The sequence below is a fragment of the Podarcis melisellensis genome (genome assembly GCF_964234715.1).
Source record: "Podarcis melisellensis genome assembly, chromosome: 4".
Taxonomy (NCBI): Eukaryota; Metazoa; Chordata; class Lepidosauria; order Squamata; family Lacertidae; genus Podarcis; species Podarcis melisellensis.
Window position 1 is genome coordinate 43,553,654 of NC_138531.1, and position 23,764 is coordinate 43,577,417.

General features: G+C 41.4%; 1 protein-coding gene across 3 annotated transcripts in view; it reads left to right on the plus strand.

The window, feature by feature from the left end:
• Positions 1-7,378: 7,378 nt before the first annotated feature.
• The window catches only part of IL1RAPL1 (interleukin 1 receptor accessory protein like 1), a 638,619-nt gene continuing 622,233 nt past the window's right edge, over positions 7,379-23,764 (plus strand). Inside the window, exon 1 of one of the 3 annotated variants that reach the window (XM_081908987.1) lies at positions 7,379-8,435. The gene's annotated coding sequence lies outside the window, so the exon portion shown is untranslated. The remainder of the gene's footprint in view (positions 8,436-23,764) is intronic. The other 2 variants (XM_081908983.1, XM_081908985.1) reach the window with 2 other exon arrangements.

Sequence of the window (23,764 nt, forward strand, 5' to 3'; positions counted from 1 at the left end):
GTCGTGTCCACACTGTACATTTAAAATGCTTTCATACCACTTGAACAACCATGACTTTTGTTGTATTTACTCTTTTTCATGATATTGTTAGTTGTCATCTGCCCTGAAGATCCCATTTCAGGATAAATTGTGTGGGATAGAAATCCTTTTGTAAATAAACAAACTTTCATTAATAACAATTTTATTTTTTCATATATACATTTATTTCCATCAGAAAATTTTATTCATGCCATTATTCACACTCCATTGAATTCCCCTGGTTATCCATTTTAGGAGAGATTTGGTGGTAATTTATAGCATGACATGTGCATGTTTGCTCAAAATGATTGCTAGACATTATTCCCAAGTAAGAATGTATAGTACTGTGACCTCAAGCACACACCTCCCCCACAAAAATTAGGTCAAATGATTAGTTTATTAAAAGCACAGCAAATATACAAATTCAATTGTCTTTCCTTTATGTGCTGGCACTCAGACAAAATCTAGAAATGTAGAGCAAAGGCAAAGTGAAGAATCAAGACATGCTTGTTGAAAAGACAATGTGGGCTTGTTATAACACTCAACTGGGCAACTTGAGTTCAAACTGTGAAAACTCATGTAGAATTAGTCTTTAATTGCTGATATTGACCAAAGGGGAATTATTCTTACTAGCTTACCATTATGTTCTTGATGTAATCAAGCATCCAAATAGATTCTGAAATGGGAATCGAAAACTAAAGTAAAACGAGTCTGACAGATACCAAATGAAGGAAATTAGGATTCACTGGGTGAAATAGTTTGGGGGTTACTGCTTTAAAATGTCAGCAAGCATCTTCTATTAAAAGAATCTGCTTTGAAGCTAATGCGTCTGTGGGCAGAAGTCTAACTTGTGAGGGAGAAGTGGAGTTTCCCACTCAGGTTCTTAACATTTTCCACACCTCACACATAAACTTCTGGATATAAATGATTTTCACCAGGCCAGACTTCAAGGCCAGAAGACCAGCTATGGGCAAGGGAATGGTAGCGAACTGCATTTGAAAAGAGATTTGGTGGATATAAATTCTGTCCTCTAGTCCTTTTGAAACAAACATCATTTCTGCTCTACCTCTGTTAAACTGCAGAGCTCCAGTAAGAACATAACCTCCTTGCCCACCCTCATCTGTACCAGCTCCTTCCAAAACCATTTGACTCGAGTGAGGGGCAGAGTATGAGGCTGCAATCCTATGGATTTGGATTTGATATCCCGCTTTATCACTACCCGAAGGAGTCTCAAAGCAGCTAACATTCTCCTTTCCCTTCCTCCCCCACAACAAACACTCTGTGAGGTGAGTGGGGCTGAGAGACTTCAAAGAAGTGTGACTGGCCCAAGGTCACCCAGCAGCTGCATGTGGAGGAGCGGGGAATCAACCCGGTTCACCAGATTATGCGTCTATCTATGCTCCCTTACAGGGGAGCAAGTCCCATTGGATTGAGTGGAAATTTTATTTTGATTAGATATGTATAGGATTGCACTTTGTGAGGAAAAAAGCAGGACTCAGTAAGAACAGGAGGTGGAAAAGGCACTCTTACAATGCTAAACTATTTTTTTGCTTATTTATTTATTTAATGGCTAGCCCACAATATACTTTAAGATCAGGAACAGGAAAAAGGTGCCTCTTGTATCTCTTAAATATTTCTTGTTCACTCTCAACAGAAAATGAAGTGGATGAACTAGAGAGGGCCTTCTCAGTAGTGGTGCCTGCCCTGTGGAATGCCTTCCTATCAAAGACATAAACAATTATATAACCTTTGATTTTTTTAAATATATTTTTGTGTGTGTGTGTTTCATGATGGGCGCAAAGCCGAATAAACATTTTGACTATAACCTTCAGTAGACATCTGGAGGCAGCTCTCTATCTTGAAGTTTTTAATGTCTGATGTATCATGTATTTTTTTGTACTTGTTGGAAGCTGCCCACAGTGGCTGGGGCAACCTAGTCAGATGGGCAGGGTACAAGTAATAAATTGTCGTTGTTGCTTCACAACTACCCATGTAGGTGTTAGAGTCTACCATATCTTTTCTTCATTGAGGGGGACCTAAACTCTGCCTCCTGGCTCTTAGCTTGGTAGTTTTTATACTAAACTGTTCTGGTTATACAAACACTCATAATTTCTTTTAGCCTGGCACTCCAAAGCGGCACGGCCACTTTGGAGTGAGATTTTTTACCAGGGTTTGAAATTAAGTGTTTCAAATTGCTTTCCTAGTAGCGGTTCTGCTGGACCACATCCAAAACCTATCTGTAGTGTTGACCTGTAGATTAAAATGCTGGGTGACAATGTAATAGTCAAAGGTTCCTTCCATTGTGTTGATCTACTTGTTCTGCAGTAGTCGCAGGATAAGATTTTGTTCCTGATGTTATTTCCAGCACCAGGACTCCATATTGTCATTTGGCTCTCTTATGGCATTGGGTTGCATTTCCTGTGCTGCTTCCACAAAGGAGCCCAAGAGGCAAGGCAGTACAGCTGCCTCAGCACCAAGGACAGCTCTGGAACTGAAATGGAGCCTTTTGACCCTCTGCCTCCAGTTCACATCCTATACTTTTGCTTTCTTTGGGGAACCTGCTAAAGGGCAAATCCTCTAACTTGGAGATGGGCCATTTTGCACTCCCGTAGAAGAAGAAGAAGAAGAAGAAGAAGAAGAAGAAGAAGAAGAAGAAGAAGAAGAAGAAGAGTTTGGATTTGATATCCCGCTTTATCACTACCCGAAGGCGTCTCAAAGCGGCTAACATTCTCCTTTCCCTTCCTCCCCCACAACAAACACTCTGTGAGGTGAGTGGGGCTGAGAGACTTCAAAGAAGTGTGACTAGCCCAAGGTCACCCAGCAGCTGCATGTGGAGGAGCGGAGACGCGAACCCGGTTCACCAGATTACGAGTCTACCGCTCTTAACTACTACACCACGCTGGCTCCCGTAGACTCCCATATCACCTTTTGCTTGTGTTTTAGATAGCCTTGCTGATTCAGATAATTATTATTTAATTAGGGTTTCTCAACAATGCATCAACATGTTAGATTTGCAATGCTAGCTTGCATTTAATAATGTTTCTAACCCTGCTTATCTCTTCTTCTGCAATGCTTAATTAAGTGCTACTAAGTGAAAGAAATATATTTGCTCAACTTATGTGCTTAAGACCCGTCTTTAAGTCCTAAATTTCCTGTGTGCTGATATGGAGGGAGACTAATGCCCCCTTAGCATGGCAGCTGTTGCAGAGGGAACTGAGGTGAAAAGCCTAACTGAGACTCAGTGTTTGCTACATAGAAATCAGGCTTAGATCTCCCCTATGAACAAAACAAATTTGTCACACCTCCATGAATTTGTCTAATCATCTTTTAAAGGCAACCACGTTGGTGGCTATCCCTGCCTCTTGTGGGAGCAAATGCCATAGTTTCGTCATGCAGTGTGTTTTTTTGTTTCTGTGCTGAATCTTCCAACACAGCACTTCATTAGGTGGCCTTGAGTTCTAGTATTATGAAAGACAGAGGAAAACATATTGCTTTGCATTTTCTCTATGCCATTTACAGTTTTATGCTCCTTTATCATGCCTTTTCTCTAAACTAAAAAGCCTCAAATGTTGACATCCAAGATCCAACATATTACAAAATGGGGAATCCAGGGAATCCAGTAGAGTGCGTTCATCATGTATCACTTAAATTTCTTTTTTATTATACGATCATTATCATTTTTGGTTGTTTTTTAATGTAGATTTATGAAAAACAAGTTCTTACTAAATTGTCTACTGCCAAATGCATTTTTTATTCCAAATTATTTGATTTTGATTTTTTTTACCAGAGCAACACTGACAATGCTGGACTCTGTAGTTCAATTGGGATTTCCCTTTAGTCATTTGTGTGCTTTCAAAGGAATAGCATTTTTTCTTTCTTTCCTGGGAAAACCCTGGTGTGTGTGGGGGGGGGAGTTGGTCAGTTTCTAGGATGTAGGGAGTTTATGGGAAGGAGTGGGTTTTTGACATATAATATTATGTAAAGAAAATGTCCTTACTTTAGGATAAAATGGAGAAAGGGAAAGAATACTGGAGGACATTTTGCATTTGTTTTTCTGTAAATACCTAATATCCTTTCTAATATGTTAACAACAACAAATACTTGATGGGACACTGATCTTTGTACAGCATTTTTCTACTTCTTCTGGAAAAGGAGGGTGACACAGACACACATTTCATCAACATTTTATTCTATTTTGCCAGAATATAATCAGAGCACAACCCAAAGCATAACAGAATGGTGGAACGATAACTAAGTGGATCTGGGGGGATCCCACTCATCCTTAATTGAAAGCCCAATCAAAAAAGATAGAACAGTCTTGAACAGAAGGCCTAAGATCAAGCGTTTTGTTGCCATATAACTTACACACACATCAAAGAAAATGACATTACATTACATATTATTTTAGTATCAAACACAGCAACGTTTTTAAAGGGGACAGAATAAAACTGATTCTGTCAAAGCTTCAGAGCAATGAATCTTCAAAGGGGGCAGAAATATAGGAAAGGGGGCTGAAATGTAGAACCATAATTTTGGGGTGATTTGATTGACATTCATCAGCTGCAGTACGGAATAGATGGTAAAGGTAAAGGGACCCCTGCCCATTAGGTCCAGTCACAGACGACTCTGGGGTTGCGGCACTCATCTCGCTTTATTGGCTGAATGAGCTGGCATACAGCTTCTGGGTCATGTGGCCAGCATGACTAAGCCGCTTCTGGAGAACCAGAGCAGCGCACAGAAACGCCATTTACCTTCCCGCCGGAGCGGTACCTATTTATCTACTTGCACTTTGACGTGCTTTCAAACTGCTAGGTTGGCAGGAGCTGGGACCGAGCAACGGGAGCTCACCCTGTCGTGGGGATTCAAACCGCCAACCTTCTGATCGACAAGCCCTAGGCTTTGTGGTTTAACCCACAACGCCACCCGCATCCTGAAATAGATGGTAGTAAAAGGATATTTTGCTGCCTGAAGCACCTCCCCCTTCTCTCCTGCCCCCTAAGTCAAAGTGCATAGTATTTAAGTTTTGAGTTATTCCATCTGTGGTGGCCAATTGGATGGATAGATAGATAGAACTGTTATACATGCATTTTGGTCCCATACAGTGGTGGAGTCTGTTAGAATGAAATGGACACTGTCCCACCATGCTCAGTTTGCCCTCAGCCAGCCCCCAAATGCCTGCCCTTCTCATTTACAACCAATCCAGGGAAAGGCACTGCCTGCCAGCTTACCCCTTGTCAGCACCAATGTTGTCTTTGTGAAACTCATCATAGAAAAGGATGGGAGCAAGACTAGAAATAGTTGGCCCCACATGTTATTGGTTGTGGCTCCACCTACTGTTGGCCTCCCTGCCCAACCACTCCCATAGTTGCTTAAATGAAAATTCCTCTCAGATGCTGTAGTAGATGGGGAACCAAGTTTATTAGAAAGTTAAGCATGATAATTAATAATTATGGGATAATAGTCATCATTATTCTTCCTCAGAGTAGACCCATTAGAGCCAGTTAACTGAAGCCCATTGATTTCATGGTTTCACCATGGTTCTAATTCTATAACTAATATCCAGGAAGAAGGTGGTTCTGTTACAGATACTGGCAATTCTTTTATCTCCTACTCTGTTCTCTTACATTTCTATTTGGGGCTTCCAGTTATGAAGGGCTCCACAAAGAACAGCGCTGGCTGCTCTTTGAAATAAGTGGAGCTGCTCTTTGAAATAAGTGAAGCAATATTATTTATTGCAGTTATGTCCCACTTTTTCTTCAAGCAGCTTTAAGATGGCATAAGTGGGTTCTCCTCCTCCTCCATTGGTTGATGTTAATCCCCCACAACAACCCTTTGAAGTAGTTACAGGCCCAAGGTTGCCATTGAGCTTAATGGTTGGCTAGGGATTTGAACCCTGGTCTGACATTCTAACCACTATGCCACAGTACACACAAATATCTAAAGGAAGGGGCCATAAGATCATAATGTTCAGAGTCTAAAAGTTCCCAACTATAGCTCTGCTTCTTTGTGCAAAGCATATATGCTATGTCACTAAGTTACAGCCTGTCAATAAAATTTTGCTCTGCCCTGGGAGCTCATAGTGTAGTAGCAGTACTGCAATCTGTGTATCCTCATTGGTCTGTTGCGTATTTACACACTCGCATAAGGCAGGGCTGGTACATCAAATGCTGCATGCCAGCTGAACAGTCAATTGGTAGAGCTTTTCTTACCATTGCAATAATGAGAAAAGCTTGCCTTAATGCAGCTGCTACATACCGTGTCATGGCAGCCATTTAACAGGTGCTTTCTCCATTGGAGCCTCCATATATCAAGAAGAGCTTCACCTGTTGAATTTCTGCCTGTTAGATACAGGAGCCCTGCTACCAAAATGGAGGCAAGCCTAGTCCTTTTACAGAATATTACCAATGTAGTGTAATATGAATCACCTAGGCATTCTTATAGCTTGAGCCTATGTTTACTCAGAAGTCCCATTGATTTTTATGATCCCTCCCACCCCCAGGCTTGCAAGAGTTCGCCTTCCGGCTTCCCTCTCTTTCCCCACCTCCCACACACATTTACTCATGTAGAAGGCCTCACTGCCTTCTCTATCTATATCTAGATTTAGGGGGGTGAGGAATAAAGGAGGCGGATGAAAAAAACTAAGTGTAAAATTTCGCAGAGCAGTTGTTTGATGCTCCAGACATCTGCAACTGAACCTTTCTGTTTTTGGTGAAGTAATTAAAATTCCTAATTAGATACACCTTGCAGCTCCTGTTAGTCTTAATTGGCAACAATGCAGCAAGATTCTTCTTACCTATTTTCAGAATTTTTAAAGGGGTGGTAGAGAGAAAGAGAGTTTATAAAAAGAGTTTTTTTAAAAAAAAATACATTAAAAAACCCCACAACCAGCACTGTTCCCACACAGTTTGGAGAGTTTGTACAAAGAAGATCCCATGGCAACAGCAAGGCCCACAGTTTGCTTTATAGACACACACACACAAATCCAACCAAGAATAGATAATGCATCATCGCTTTTAAAACAACCCTTCACTTGGGAAATTTCATGGAGGGAGGGAGAGAAGAGAATACAACCACCGATCAGTGTAGGACTTGGTATACAAGCTTTTTGGCTTAGCTTGTGCTGGATCTCCAGCCTCCCAAGCCCCATGGAAAAGTGGGCAGAGGAGCTGTGGGTGATAATGTGTGTCCTTGGCACCGGTAGTAGGCAGAAATGACTTCTTTCTCTCCTGTCCCTCACCCGCCCGCCGCCTGCCCCCCCCCTCAAATCAGTCTCCTCTCTAATGCTTTGCAGAGAGGCAGTTGACTGTGGATTGGCTAGTACTAAAGTATCCATTGGGTGGCAGTAACAGTACCTTCTTTATGACTTGCAGCAAAGCAGAGAATGCATTCAATCAAATGAGCCGATCTTGTAGAAACACTGGAATCGTTTATGCATTGCAGTTTCTCTCTCTCTTTCTCTCTTTCTCTCTCTCTCGCTCACACACACACACACACACGCTCCCTCTCTGCCTTCGTCCCTCCCTCCCTCCCTTTCTCTTCCTTAGGATATTTGGGCTGGATTGCCTTTAATTCATCACGACCTGCTCCTTGGGGTTGGTGCACTTGTCATTTGCACAGAAGATTAGCATCATTCAGGGCAAACCGACAACTGTGGGATTTCCCTCCCCCCACCCTCTCCCTCCTTTCCTTCCAATATATTTTTTAAGGGGGGAAAAATCCCCTCTGTGCCGATTTGAGAGTTTTAGGACCCAGGAGACTTCCTCTCCAACAGCAGGAGCCGTGTGTGCTTTCCACATAGCAGTACAGTACCAGGAAAACCCCGTCGGATCGGTGATTGTAGGATACTTGTGAAATCTCCCTCGGATTCCTGCTTCCCGGGGACTGCATGGTGGCGTTGGGATTTCTCCAGGTGCATCGAGGGGCTTTGAGAAGGCTCCATGCTCACAAGCCAGGACTCCTTAGCTTGTCCACGAGCTCGCGGACTTCTGGGGTTATCCATCTCTCCCTCTGGCTTTCCCCCCTTCTGAGCCAGCTCCTTCTCCTTCTCCCTCTCGCTCTTCTTCCCGTCTTCTAATTCTAATTTCTGCTTCCCACCTGGATTGTACCATCCGCGCGAGCAACCTGGCCACTTTGAGAACTCGCAGGAGGCGAATCTGGCCACGGATCTTGAGCTCTATACGGAATTATCTGCTTGGATGGTGAACTTGGCACTCGTGAATGGGCATCTTCTCCCTCCTCTTAATTGCTAGCAGCGAAAAGGGAAAAGAACCCGGAGGAGTTTTGGGTTTTTCTGGGGTTTTTTTCCTGTTGTTGTTGTTGTTTTTTAAATCGTGGATTCCTTGACTACGCATTGTGATGACCAGCAATTACCTTACTGACTGATACAAGGAGACGACTATTTTGCAAGACTGTGGTGGGTAAGCTCATTTTTCTTCCTCTTCGTATATATGCATAGAAAGCTATATAAAAATAAAAGCCCCTCGGAGGCGTTGCTAAACTTGGTAGCTTGCAACTGAAAAGACTACTTTTCCCGATTGCTGCATTACACTGATGAGGGGGGTGGGGGGATTTTTATATATATCTATAGGGGGAGGGGGGAAAGATCTCGTCGTTATTGGCAGTTCAGAGGAACAACTGCAGTAGGTATTTCTGAGAGTGCATTTTGCGATAAATCAAAGCCCGAGCAAGGTCTCTCTCTCTCCCCCCCCCCCAACCATGCCTCCTTGATGTGGGAGATCGGCCTGAATGCAATCTGAGCAAACAGGCTTCCTCCTTGCTCCCACTCCATCACCACCCCGGTTTCTCCCTTTTCTGGCTCAAAGGGATCTACAGCAGTCACAGGAGCCCCCGGTGATGGAACCTATTTAACATGAAATGGGCTCCCATCTCTCGGTTCAAAGATGAGGCCATTTATTTATTTATATATTTCCCCCCAACTCTGTGCACCATTCGCTTGGAGCTGCAACGGAGACAGAGAGCCTTCATTTATTTTATATTTTTATTATTTTGGTTCAAGTTGCTGAACTTTAAAGCGCCAATCTGGATTTATTTTGGCACGGTGAGGCTTTAGTTCTGGAGGGTTCATGTGTTTGCTCGTGGATATGGCATCGGGGGCGTCGGGAGCTAACCTGAAGGGTAGCAGGAGCTAACCAGGATGCTCAAATTGTTTCAGGTTGTCCTCGGTGGCTTTTGTCTCTCCCCCCCCCCACCTGCTTTTGGGAGAGGCGTTTTCCTTTTTCGCCCGGTAACTTGATGTCTTCTTGACACCTTAAGACCCAGCCACGTGCAAAGGCGCTGGCGATCTGGGAAAGGAGAGATCGGATCTTGCCACAGCCTTACCTGCAGCTGGCTGGGGGCAAGATGGGCACAGGGCACTTAACTGTGGAGTGGAGATGAAATAAACTGGAATTCCCTCCACACCGAGCGATGCCCACTGTTAAACCTTTCTCTGCAAAATGCATTTGGATCAGGGGGAGGGGGGAGTGACTGTGGGAATCAATAGTGATGACGTGGTACAATGCAATGCACTGCAATGCTAAAGTTCTATAGTGTGTGCTGGAATATAGACTCCCATGTGCAGCTGATGGTGGTTCATGCATTATGGATGGGAGGGGAGGTTGCAGCTGGATATGGAGGAAGATAGATGTAGCTGTGCATAATCGATGATTATGTAACTTGATTGCATCTAATAACATAATCATACAGTGTATCAATCACTTGAGTTAACTTTGGATGGCTACCGTCGACGGAATGGAGAAAGAGAGTCATTTTTTGCTATTGTGGAAAAGCTGAGATCCACCCCCCCTCCAGTCTTCCTCAGCACAGTTCTCTCCGGGACAGTAGCATCAGAGAATCACCGTGATTAACTCAGCCACACCTGTTCCGAGGGACGCATTATTTTTATTTATTTTTTAAAATCCCTTCACTGTTGCAGAAGTTCTCCTTGAAAAGGTTAAAGAGGAATGAGTTGTAAATTAAATGGGGGTGGGGAGTTGAATGGAAGGGCAGCCACACCCAGGTGAAAGCTCCTTTAGAGAATGGGAACACAGCAACAGAAGCTTCTCTTTCGATTTCCAAAACGTGTCTAATGTTAGACTCCCTCTGATTGTTGAAGGTGTTAGGTCATCACTTGTCTTGGTGGCAGGAAATGTGCCATGAAGCTTTAGCTGGTTATTAACTTTGAAAACTGTAAGCAGCAGCTTGGCGAATTAAGGGAAGGTATCTGCTGGTCCAGTATCCTCCTAGCCTGCCTTTTTCAGTTTCAAAATAGAACCAAGAGTTCTGCCTCGGCATGACTGACAGCTGTCACCTTTGAAAGGCAGGATGGTGGCGAGGTAATTGTGAGCACAGAGAAGTGTGATTACATAAAACGCAAGGCAAGATCAAAGGTGGATGATTCCATGTGTTTAAATGAGGGCAGCATGGCATTGTTCTGATATATCCTTTACAAAAGGGACTACCTTTCAATGAGGAAAAGTTACCAGCACAACTACTACTGTCATCCAAATAGAACTGACGTTGGCCAAATAGAATTTGTCCCCAGAAGAGAACCATGGAAAGCACACACAGAACTGTATAGAACCTTCTTCCTCCATTTAGGAATCTGTGAAACAAATTATCTAACCAAGACATAAGCCATGTTCTTGCACCATGTAGGTTCAATGTGTCAAAAAAAGTGGGGGGAACAGTGTAGAATAGATAGGTTAGAGAGAAGTGAGAAAATGGGATCTGCAGTGTTTGAGATGCATCAACCACCTCTTCTTAGTCAAGCAGAAGGCATAACCAGTTCTCAAGAACTTTGCAAAAGGTACACACAGCTTATTAACAGATTAACAGACCTTGGTCTTCCAGCAACCCACTTTACACATCTCTATTTTAAACTGGTTCATCATTTTGTGTCTTCTCTCTCGAGGGGGGGGGGCAGTGAGAGGCAGACACTAATAGATTGCACTAATGCAGGGTAGGGCTTGGCATTCATGGAATATATTAAGTGATTGGAAAATACAGATAGGAAATTAACTCCTGTTTCCATCCTTCAGGGGTCAGAATAGCACTATGGCAACTCCCTTGCATTAGGATCTCTCTTGTAATTTTCAGAAATGTTCCTAACGCTGGAAATTCTCTCTGACACATCTCTCTTTCCCCCTTCCAATTCACTGTGTACACTCTCATTCTTTAATTACTTATAGGGTTTCCTGTGCTGCTTACATCAGAGCAACAATTCTCTAGAGGACCTGTAACAAACCAAGTATTTTGTGAGAGCGATTATTCAAGGAAGCAGTATTGGAGGGTGTGAGACAAGGAAGGCTTTATAATTATGAATATATTCATAAATCATAAGAATATTTGCAAGGATATTAACTCATTGATTTCCATTGGCCTATTAACTCATTGATTTCCATAATTTAGGTGCACCAGCTGTGCACTGAATTGTACTGACATTCAATTTGACCCTTGCTTTCATGATCTTTAATGTATATTTTGCATAATGTACAATGTTGTACAAACGGCTGGTGTAAGATGTGTATAGGATATTCTTCTGATATGCAGGAAACTGCTTCTCAACTTTACAAAAAGAAATATTATTTAACCTTGCCTTCCCAGGATACAATTCAAGGGCTGGTAAAGTCAATACTAATTTTGTCATCAATGTCAGCCTGAAAAAGAATTAGGCCTTCAGGTTTCTGCAGTGATAGATAGAAACTCTGATTCTAAAAACAAGGGCATAAAGAAAATTGCAGTGACTCCTTTTTGATAAGAAAGATTAAGAGTTTGTTTCCCTGTTGTTTAGCAGACTTGATCTATGGGTGATAGTAAATCACAGCCAATTGATTTGAATAAAATTCCTCAGGCAAATTTCTGATTAAACTTGCATGGAATAATCTGTTGGTAGATACTGGGGTAATGTGCATCTTGAGTATAACGTGAAATTACTTAACTCTGTGTTCTGCTGTTGAAATAAAACATAGCTAATTACCAAAGTACTTTTCTGTATTTTGATCTGCTTTGTTTGCAGTAAAGTGTATTCATCTATTTTTATATTTTATAACCGATATAATTTTTAGTGCTTGGCCAACCTCCCATTTCTACAGACTGGACTCCTCTCTTTTATAATTTATGGCAATTGAAACATCCAAGTCCTGATTAATATGATTAAAAAGTAGCAACTTATCAAGTGTTGCTTAAGTTATAAAATGTAATTATAGCAGCAGCACCATTTGCACAGCTCTAGATAAGATTGTGTCAGCATTTTCATTTGTAAGCCTCTATCTTGTGACCATTCATCATGCATAGGGGATATGGAATGAAACATTTACACTGAAGACCCTGAAACAAAAAATGCAGTTTGTTGGGTTAGTTATATTTGTATGGGTATACTCTCTCTCTCTCTCTCTGTATGTCTTTCAGTGGGAGTCTGAAGCAAGGGAGAGAGGAGGAGGAAGGAGGAGGCACTCTAATTCACCAATTCAATTATGTGTGCATTTGACTTCTGCAGTGTAAATAAATATAGATTAGAGAGAGGCCACAGGAGGTATGAAGTTATAATGAATGCTTTTATTGATTTGATATGCTTTTTATAAACAGTGTTTAGGGAAAAGATGAATATTGCTTCCACATATGACATTTCAGTCGTAGCAGCTAATAAATGAATAGTCTTTGTGCCTGGACAGTCAAGGAATGCAACTTTTTCTCTTCCATGAAAGATATCTACTCATACTGTTGCATACAGTTTTAGACACTGGATGCTTTTGTTCTGCTTCATTGTCCTATTGCCAGTTGACTACAATGCAACTACAAAACAAGGCTGGTCAGTGTTGTGGCACATGCTGCCATTTGTAGCACGTGCATATTGTTGCATGAACTGAACACACGCACTATTAGCCTATGATCTACAGCTGGTGGGAAAGGTCTAGTACCCCACCCATAACAGTTTTACTACCCAGTTGACTAGGCAGGGGTGATCTGCAGATGCCTTCTGTTGTGTTTACTGACTATCTGCTTCCACTGAAATAAAAGGGAGTGATCCAAAAGGCATATGTATTCCTTAGACCGTTTCGTGTACTCAGACATTCCTCAATGGGAAGCTAGCAATACTGTGACTGTCGTATTGTGAAAAACATTGTTTCCATTGAGTTATATATGTGTGTGCGCACGCACACACGCATTTGTACAGTCCATACATGTGCCAGCTGTTTGAATAGTTAAGACTTAAAATATCCCCTACTATTCGTTCAATTAAATGGTAGCTTCACAGTTCTTAGTGTGGCACAACTGTGTTAAATTGGAAGCATGGCAAAACCTGCAAAAAAAAAAAAGGCTTTCCTTTTATTCATTCATTTTGAACTATTATAGTATTGTATAGGCCAAACATACTTGCAAAGCTTCTGTGCTTTGGGGAGCAACGATAGTTGAGTGAAATACCACATACAAAATATCCAGGGTTCAAACCCTGGTACAGCTAGTTTAACAAACAAAGAAAGATCAAAGTGTTGGTGTTGACCTTTAAAGCCCTAAACAGCCTTGGTCCAGTATATCTGAAGGAGCGTCTCCACCCCCATCATTTTGCCCAAACACTGAAGTCCAGCGCCGAGGGCCTTCTGGTGGTTCCCTCATTGCGAGAAGCAAAGCTACAGGGAACCAGGCAGAGGGCCTTCTTGGTAGTGGCGCCTGCCCTGTGGAACGCCCTCCCATCAGATGTCAAAGCGATAAACAACTACCTGACATTCAGAAGACATCTTAAGGCAGCCCTGTTCAGGGAAGTTTTTAATGTGTGACATTTTAGTTTATTTTTGTCTCTGTGGAAGCCGCCCAGAGTGGCTGGGGAAACCCAGCTAGATGGGTGGGGTACAAATAATAAATTATCATCATCATCATCATCATCATCATCATCATCATCAAGAACCAGTTTCTGTGGAAGATCTTTGCTTAAGACCAGAAGACTTGCTGCTTACTTAGTACAGTCTCCTATGGTCTGACCTGGTATGGCTCAGCTTCCTTTGTTACCTGCCGAAGTCTCTATAATGGTTGAGGCAGGCAGGTTGAGACAGTGCAACTGCCCAATCTCTGAGGGACAGGTATGGACTGAAATATTTGCTCAAGGTTACTATAAGGACATACCGTACCCTCAGTGAGTGCTAGGAAACAACCATCTCTCATGACAACTTGGATCACAATCTCTCACGAGGACACAACTTGTTTTCCATGTTTTTATGGCTTCTTAAAAAATAGAAAATGGTCCTTACTTTGGATAGCTGACACCTCCTATCATTTGAACCAATAAGTACTTGGTCTATTAAAATCTAATGTGTGTAGCTCAGTCTAATTTGCTATGGGGAAATATGTAATTAGAAATTTCAAAGTTTTCAGCCTACAGACTACAGAAACTTCTAGGAATGACTCATCCACTCTGGTAATGTATTGAGATGGATTGTAATAGGTCCCTAAGATAAAAGCTCTTTCCAAAGAAGATGTGGGGGAGGGAATCAGTAACAAACTAACCAACCTTTTTTTTCTAGATAGAAAAATAGTAATAAATGAGTCAGTAAATGGGAGTATTGCAAAAGTTAACACACAAGAGAACAGGGGTTGTAGATGAGCCTTAAAAATATAGATGATGACACTGCAATACATTTGTATAAATCAAGGCCCAAAACAGTTACTTGTGGTAATGTTAGTCTGCATGGGGAAAAAACAAAACTATTCAATGACATTTGGGTTATTGAGAGTGCAATTCTAACTCTGCCCCATGCAATGCTGATGGCTATAAAGATTAACATGGTGTACACTGGTTCTCCACCATGGTAGGGGAACCCTGGTGGTGGCAGGCTGTGCAGTAGCTGAGGCCCCAGATGTCCCCAGGAATGTGGAAAGCTACCACTGGCCATTCTTCTGCTTGTGGTAGAAAGCAGAAACAGGGCATTTCTGGGGTGGGACACTGCATCCCAAACCCTGCAGATCATTAAGGGGTCCAATCTTACTTCCAGTCAGCTACATCAGCCTGCAGCTGGCATTGTGAAAATGAAGAAAGAACCAGCTCACATCTTCAAGTCTGATTGTCACAAGTCAGCAAGACTAGATTCCCCACTTAGCTGTTCCATGACCCCATTTAGGATTACACTGTGAGTTGTTTGGACACTTTCTGTTTGTACTTCCTAGTTTTTAATATGCCTTCCTATTACTTTCATTTTCTACTCTCATTACTAAGTTGGGGAAAAGCCTGGTTTATTCATGTACATTTTCCTTCCATCTGGTTTATTCATGTACATTTTCCTTCTGTCTTCTTTTTCCCAGAGACCCAGTTCAGTTCCTTTATATATTCTTTATATTGTAAAAATTACTATGTGGAATTTCAAGTAAATTGCTATTTTCATTGCTCTTCTTTGAACCTTACTCAGTCTGTAGAGCCAAAAGTGTGAATGCAGAAGACTAGATAATGCCAGTACTGTTTTACTGTTATAAAGTCCAGTACTCTTTTGCATTTCTTGGCAGAGAATCATCTGCGAGTTAAACTGAAAATGGCTTATTTTACACACACACTGTAGCATTGCATTGTAGTTCACAGTTGGAGTAGTAGTGGGGTAGGAGAGCTGTAAATAATGCCAATATAGTTCACATCTGGAAACCAATGTGACACTTGAGTGTCAGATAGCCCATGGGTGAACATTACTTTTGGTAAAGGAGCCACCATCACTTTTTAGACTCATCTACCTTGGACGTGGGTGGCGCTGTGGGTTAAACCACAGAGCCTAGGACTTGCCGATCAGAAGGTTGGCGGTTCAAATCCCCACAACGGGGTGCACACCTGTTGCTCGATCCCTGCTCCTGCCCACCTAGCTTCTGGTTCGCCAGAAGCAGCTTAGTCATGCTGGCCACATGACCCGGAAGCTGTATGCCGGCTCCCTCGGCCAATAAAGCGAGATGAACACCGCAACCCCAGGGTAGGTCACACTGTAAAATAGGTTTCCATTTTTCTGTCTCTTTTGGGAAGCACTTTAAAGTTTTGGTGGGTGTGGGGTTGAGTTTAAGCTATCATTGCAAGGTGGCTGTGGATGGCATGGGCATTTTTTTCCTTTCTATTAAACATGACTCTCTCACTTTGCAGCCTCCCCAGCTGCCTGTGCTTCAGAATCTGAAAAAGCCACATATGATAGGTTACATCCCCTGAGTTGTAAATGAAGGTTGGATACTGGGCAACGAGGATTAGTGAGGTTGCTGGTTTGTTTTTAAGGAAAGTCCTTTTGTTTACTGAAACAAAACCAAACCAAAATGAGCTTTGTACTGATTTCTTTAAAAGTATAAGTCATCAAGTGTTTGCTTGTTTGTTTTAAGGGCAGCTGTTAGGTATACTGTAGGTAGCCTTCCCATGGTTATAGGAAAATCCAGCTGAGGACATTATAGGGATTTCAGGAAAGATGGGCATAATGGAAAGCTGCAGAAGGCAGACCACTGATTTGTAGAATGAGAGGACAATTGCAAACTAAAAGTAGCAGTACAACGGAAACCATGAGAATCTCACTGAAATCTTCTCTCCCCATTGATAGTTTTTGAATGCATGTTCTTTTTTCATAAATTGATGGGGGACAGTTCAGTAGAGTTATAGAGTTGGAAGGGACCACAAAGGTCATCTAGTCCAACTATCTGAAATGCAGGAATGATTCACACAACATGGGGCTCAAACCCACAACCCTGAGATTAAGAGTCTCATGCTCTACCGACTGAGCTAGGTGAAATTTTGGGCACAACATTATTATTCTTTTCTTCTTTCTTATCTTGTATAACCTGAATGTCCTGGTTCTTACATAATTTTAAATTGCAGCAGGAACTTTGAATGTTACTACGTTGTATGGAATATGCAACACTACCCAGCTTGATGTCTTCTGCAAATTTGATCAATTTACTATCCACAGCTTTAATTGTTGACTATGCAAGTCTGTAAGAAAAACCTAGTTACTATTTCTTATTTCTATGTGTGACAGCGCTAGCTGTGTGATTCTGAATAGTTATTAACTGTGCAGTTTTGCAGTGGATTTCAGTGGCACATATTCCTTTTCTTAAATTCAAAAGCATTTGCTTGAATTTTTGAAGACAGTAAAAGCTTTCCATGCATATATTTCAAATGAGTTAGGATAGGGCTTGGCAACAACAGGCTATTGGCCACATATCTATGCCAGCAATGTTTCCCCTGCTTTTTTCAGTTTCTTAACCATTCTTCTTTGGATAATTGATGGTCCAGAGTAAGTAAAGAGAGTTATCAGCTAATGATGCTATTTTGGAAAAGGTCAAAAATAAGATGAGCTTCAAAAATATCAGCTTGAAAATATGACATATATAGTTGTAATGTGCAAACAAGTCTAAAGATTATATTATTTATGCTTTTGTGTTTTTAGTTAGTTTGTGAAAGCTGCTTTATTGTCTATGAGCCTAGAAGCTCATTGGCATCACCCAGTGATATGGCAAACTCTGTTGGGGCATGTGCAGAGTGCCCATCCTAAGACCAGTGGAGTGTGCAAAAAGATCAGTGAAACACCAAACAGTTCTAGGAAAAGTCAGTTGCTTTTGTTGTTGTTGTTTAGTCAGTTAGTTGTGTCCGACTCTTTGTGACCCCATGGACCAGAGCACGCCAGGCACTCCTGTCTTCCACTGCCTCCCAGAGTTTTGTCAAATTCATGTTGGTCGCTTCGAGAACACTGTCCAACCATCTTGTCCTCTGTCGTCCTTTTCTCCTTGTGCCCTCAATCTTACCCAACATCAGGGTCTTTTCCAGGGAGTCTTCTCTTCTCATGAGGTAGCCAAAGTATTTGAGCCTCAGCCTCAGAATCTGTCCTTCCAGTGAGCGCTCAGGGTTGATTTCCTTCAGAATGGATAGGTTTGATCTTTTTGCAGTACATGGGACTCTCAAGAGTTGCTTTACTGACAGTATAATTCAGTTTCAGTTACATAAAGTTGTAGATACAGTCTCCTTACAGCACACAGACTATGCTCTGGCCAAGGGCAGGGGCCTGGGTACTGGCAACCCATGCTATGCCACTGCCTGCCACTACTGTGTTGATCATGTTTTTGCTAATGAAGAGTTAACTCCAACTCGCATGGCATGATGTACAGCTGGCTGGCTCCTGACAGGAGGGTACATAAGCCCAGGGCGGACATGGTCCCACTGTTGCTTCAGCTGCTTCGCCAGGCATGAACCTGGTAAAGTTAATGCCAGCTACATAGGTGCCAGAAGTGGGTGGGTAGTGCACCTTTAGAGCTACTTTAAGTGCATGCTTTTGTCAATAATGAATTAACTACCAGCTGTTTCTCCTTCTTGGTGGGTGTGCACAGGACAACAGGTGTGTACATTGCCACCTTCCAGAAGGAAAAAAAATGAAAAATAGCCAAATGAGGGCTGAGCATGCTCAGTGGGCATGGAATGCTGACTGCTGGGTGGAGGAAAGGAATATTGAAGGGAGAAGCTATGTGTCTAAAAAGGTATGATGCTCAAAAGTTGTGGTGGAATGTGTGCATTTCTTTATCTGTTAATATTCATCATACAACTCTACCTTTGAGGAAAGGAGACAGAGAGCATTGTATACTGTATCAGTCGGATTCCCACAGCAGGTGGTAGGTGAGGTATTGCTGGCACCAGAGGTGAAATTGTAGCTTTAGGCTTCCATTTTAATTGTAATCAAAGTTTATTTAACAAGGTTTGCACTGGGCTTTGTAATTTCCTTTCATATTAATGTTGCTTAGGTTTTTAATATGATAATATCTGATTAGAAAGGAACACATCATCTTGTATGAATTTTTTTAAGCCAAACCTTTAAGAATGCTGTTGAGGCTTGAATAGTCTTCAGGTATTTGTCCTCATACAGTCTTATAACACAGAGAGAAAGGAATGGGGACGGGAACCCACAAAGTAGACCCTACCTGGCAGTGTCCCTGCGGGCTCCAGTTCAGGAAGGGACTGAAGTGGTGTTCTTGGCATGTTCAGCTGAATGAACTTAAATTTCCATACCCTCCAACATTTGTCCAATGAAAATAGGGACTTCCTATTCCACACCCTCCAACACTTTTCCAATGACAATAGGAGCATTCTGGGATCAAATTGGAAACCAGTTGCAGAGTTCTAAGCACACAAAATTGTGTGTCTTCTACCTTCTTCAGATTTGCTTCTACCTTCTTCAAATTGTCATGCTAATTTCACAAAGGTTTAAAAAGCATCCAGTATGCCCAGGAATGTTATGGTCAGGGTTTGTGTGCACCCTCTGTGCCCTCTTCCCAGTTTTATCACTCTCATGTTATGTCCAATACCTGAGCATGGTTAAGAGCAGGAAGCATAACAGAAATGCAAAGAATGGATTCTTGATAGTTGTGATGTGAGACATGAATGCAAAATTGTCTACTTTTGCGGAACGCCAAATGATGCCTGTCAAACAATATTCATAATACCAAAGGGAGGTCTGGCAATTATTTTCGGGGTGTGGTGTGCCAAGCAAAATCATGGGAAAATGTTGTTCATGACTTCCAGTTGTGCAACATATTGTTACAATAGTTCTTGGCATTTTTAAACTTAATGTTAATTAAGTCAAAATGAGGTCATATATGCTAGTGAAACATGCAAACACCCTGCTCCTAGACTCTCATTTTCATCTTTCACATGCTTCACAAACCAGCACAGTTAAGCATGTTTAAGCAACATTGATTTCAGTGGGACTTAACGGCAATGAATTATGACCGTAATGTCTTTTTCCAATACAGTATAATGGTCTCATATACATTCAAGTATCCTACGGACTTGATCATTTCCTTTCTTTTACTTAAGGATAATGACCTCAAGGTCAGGTAAAATGTCTATAGGGAATGAAATGTCAGCTCAGCAGTTTCTGTATCTTCCTTTTTTTCTTTTTCTTCCAGTCCATTCATTCTTGTTCATAGGGAATACCCTGTGTGGCTAATGTAAATAGCCGAAAGGCACTGTTGATAGAAGATGGTGTACATGACACTGGGGGATATACACGAGCACTTTGATTGTACTTAGCATTCAGTCTAAACTCTATGGCACACTAATCTTGTTATAGTTAAGACGAGCAATGTGCATTTGGCAGGATAAAATAAGTTGCTTGAATATGCATGGTAGCATATTGAATTACATGTTGAATTGATTTTAAAAAAATGTTGCTTCAACAAAACACATAGGCTGGTAGTTAATGTACCAACATAGTGTTATAAGCCAAGACCTTCCCTCCTGTGTTACTGAATCTGCCTGGGCCTTCTTCAGGCCTTAATGTAGAGGGAGGCATTGGGTACAAGTGCATTAGCACAACCCTGTGTTGCCATTTCTATTGCCTTCCAGCCAGGGCCAGATTTAGGTTTGATGAGGCCCTAAGCAACTGAAGGTAATGGGGCCCTTTATATGTCCAGCTGTCCTTTGTCAACAACAAATTGTTGCTAGTTTTTTGTGTTGAATATATGTTATATGGTAATTTATGGACCTAATAGTAGGTATCTAAAGCCATTTGCACGTAACAAAATATGTATTTTATCAAAGTAATTGTTGAACTGAAATACAATTAAGAGGAAGTATATTAATAGTGAAATACAAATAAGAATAAGTATATGGGGGGGGCAAGAGAGTGGGGCCCTAAGCTATAGCTTATACATGAATCCAGCACTGCTTCCAACGCATAGAAGGTGACAGTTTTTACTGGGGGATCCTTCTATATCTGTGGGAGCTCTCCATGCTTTTGAGAATCCTTGGGATGGAGCAGAATTTCGACAGTAGAGTTACTGACTATAAAGAGCACTTGTATTGAAGTAAGCCACAAGGCAGGCTAGTTTGTTCCCCTTTACTCCCAGAGACTATCTGTAGTGTTGCACAAGTCTCATTTCTGTTCTGTTTCTACATCCTTAACTACTTGTAATTATCATTCCCATCCCAACTTTAGGGTCACAGACTCTGTGGTGATGTTCATGTTTTTCCTTCTTTAACAAGGCTCTGCATGTCTGATAAGAGATCTATCAAATTGGAAGAGATCAAAAAGCCATCCCTTCCCCCCTCTCACTCCCCAAGCCAAATGGAAAATGCTTCCCTTATGCAATCCCAAACCCAATGTGCGGTAGCAGGCTGTGATATTGTTCTATAGTGCTTTCTTTTCTCAGATAAGAAAGTTCCTATTTTCATATACTTAGGTATATGAATGCTAAATGCTTAGGTATACTTAGGTATATGAATGCTAAATGCACCACAATATATGAGTTAAACTGAGGCTTCGGTCACATTTGTCTTGACCTTTACAATACTGACATACATAGCTAGGATTATAAACACACTACTGCGGTAACCACATTCATTCAGCAACAACCTCCTCAGGCTGCTGGTCTTGTATTTCACATATGGAAACTGTTTGATATCTTTCACGCACACTCAACGCCTCCAAAGAAAAAAAAATAGTAATGCTGACAATTTCTCTTGAGGGTTTCTGCCAGACTGACTGCCACATAGTTGGGCTAATTTCAGAAGACTGCTTCAGTGCAAGGGCAGTCAAAAAGCTTTGTGACAATGCCAGAAGCAGTCCTTTCTGTTGGACAGAAATGCAGAAGTCTGATAAATTCAGACACTGCATCCATGTCAGTGTATGTGTGCAAATGCGCACCCATGGATAGACGTATCCCTGGAAGATAAGTCAAAGCAGCTAGCAGGCTTGGAGGGGCTCATTTACCAGAGATTTTGTGAAATTCTAAAAAAAAAAAAAAAAAAAAAAAAAAGCTCTGCAGCTGCCTGTAGTACTGGACCCTTGCTCCAGATTTATTAACCATATTGGAAGGGAAATGGTATCAGCTGACCCAATGCTAACCAATTTTCATCTAAAACTTCCTGATAAAGTTCTTAGCTCCAGCAGGGATGAGTTTAGTGACTGAGCCATAGTGAATTTTGTTCATTTTGCCTACCAAGCAGAGGCACAGAGTCCTCAGTGCTGTTTCTGGTGAGATGTTACTACATTAGGTTTAATGAATAAAGATCACAGATATATCTGATTGAATTAATGCACCAAATATCATTGACAGCAAATGGGGAAAGACAGTGGCACAGAAATGGCATAGTGCAATAGGAAGGTTTTTGATTCTCATGCCTAGCGGTATTTACTGGTTTTTATTTAATTTATTTGCATATTGTCCTTCATGAACAATATTCTAGAGTAATTTACAATACAATTTAATAAATAAAAGCATTAAATTTAATTTTTAGGAAGGCTTGCAAAATGTAAGACTGCCCCTGTTCTCCCGTTTCAGCCTGTAATGGGAGCATTTTGCAAAAGCACTCTTTGAAGCATCTTGCCCCCTCTTTTTAAATGAAGGGAGTTGGATCCTTCAAATAACACTTCTGAGAAGTGATTTAATTCCTGCTCATCATCAGTGATGCTAGCTGATGGGCAAGTGGGTGTGGTTTAGGGAAAATGGCTTCCTGGTGTATAGGGTGAAAAACCCAATATTTTGCCCATTTTCATAAAAGACGAATTACTCACTTCCCTCAACATCACCATAAATAGCATCAAGAGTTAATTGTATCTGACAGTTTTAAAATTCAGGTTTGTAAAGGACTTTTTAAAAACTTGGGTATTTTCATAAAAAAAGAACCATCCTTGCAACCCACTATAATTTTCTCTTCTTAGTTATCATTTTGCACAAAACACAGACACAAAAATCTGATCTCAACTGGATCTGCAAATGTTAAAGCAACCAACAATCTCACTTCAGGTGGTGCTGAGACTTAACAGCAACTCTGACCAAGCGACCTTTAGAGGACACAGTTTCTCTTTTCTTGGAAAGATCTTTGCAGAATGTTTTGCTGAGGGATGCCCTCAGCCCAGTTGAGGGCACAGTGCTTCTAGCCTCCTTTAAAGGAAGCAATAAAGTCCTCAGATTTGATGACGGGCTTCAGTGCTGACTACCTACATTAGAGGCTTGCCCTGTGAGAAACCTGTGGAGTATGTTTACCAACACTCTTGCATGATGCTTCCTGCCATATGAGAACATAATAATTGACAAACAATTAGTGCCATTCAAAGGAAGTTGTTCAATGAGGCAGGATGCCATTCAAGCCAGCTAAATATGGCATAAAATTCTGGCTGTGATGTGATTCCAAAGTACCATTTATTTATGGTGCAGAAACGTTGTATGGGAAGCATGAAAGGAGCAAGGCCACAGGGGTTGAGAAACTAAAAACACATTTACAAGGTTCTGGACAGAATATAATGACTGATAATTTATTCACCATTGTGGCACTTGGCAGTGTAATGTTGTTTTTTAAAAAGTTTGGTTCCGGTTGGAACATTTAAATAACAAACAAAGCAGGAAACCTGCCCCCTCCAGTTCCTTGTCCACAAATGTCGAAGTGTCAACAGTATTTCTGATTTTCAAGCAGATTTGACAGTTGTAAGTTATGTTTCACAGAAAGGAAGAAAAGTCATTCTCCATTTTTCCATGGATAATGAGCCAACAATGTCTGACCTTAATTCCAAACCAGAAATAATCTTTAACATAATAAAAGTTAAGGTGGCATGGACAGACCCAGTCAGTGTAGACAGTACAAAGCAAGATGGATCAATGGTCTGACTCAGTATGAAGCAATTTCCTATGTTCCTGTAATGTCTTAGGTGCAACCATATTGCTTTCCTGGAAAAGGCCTCAGTAATGGCATTTTTTTATTTTACTTGTACATGATGTTGTGCATGGGGAATTCTAAAGGATATTTTATCTGTATAACTTT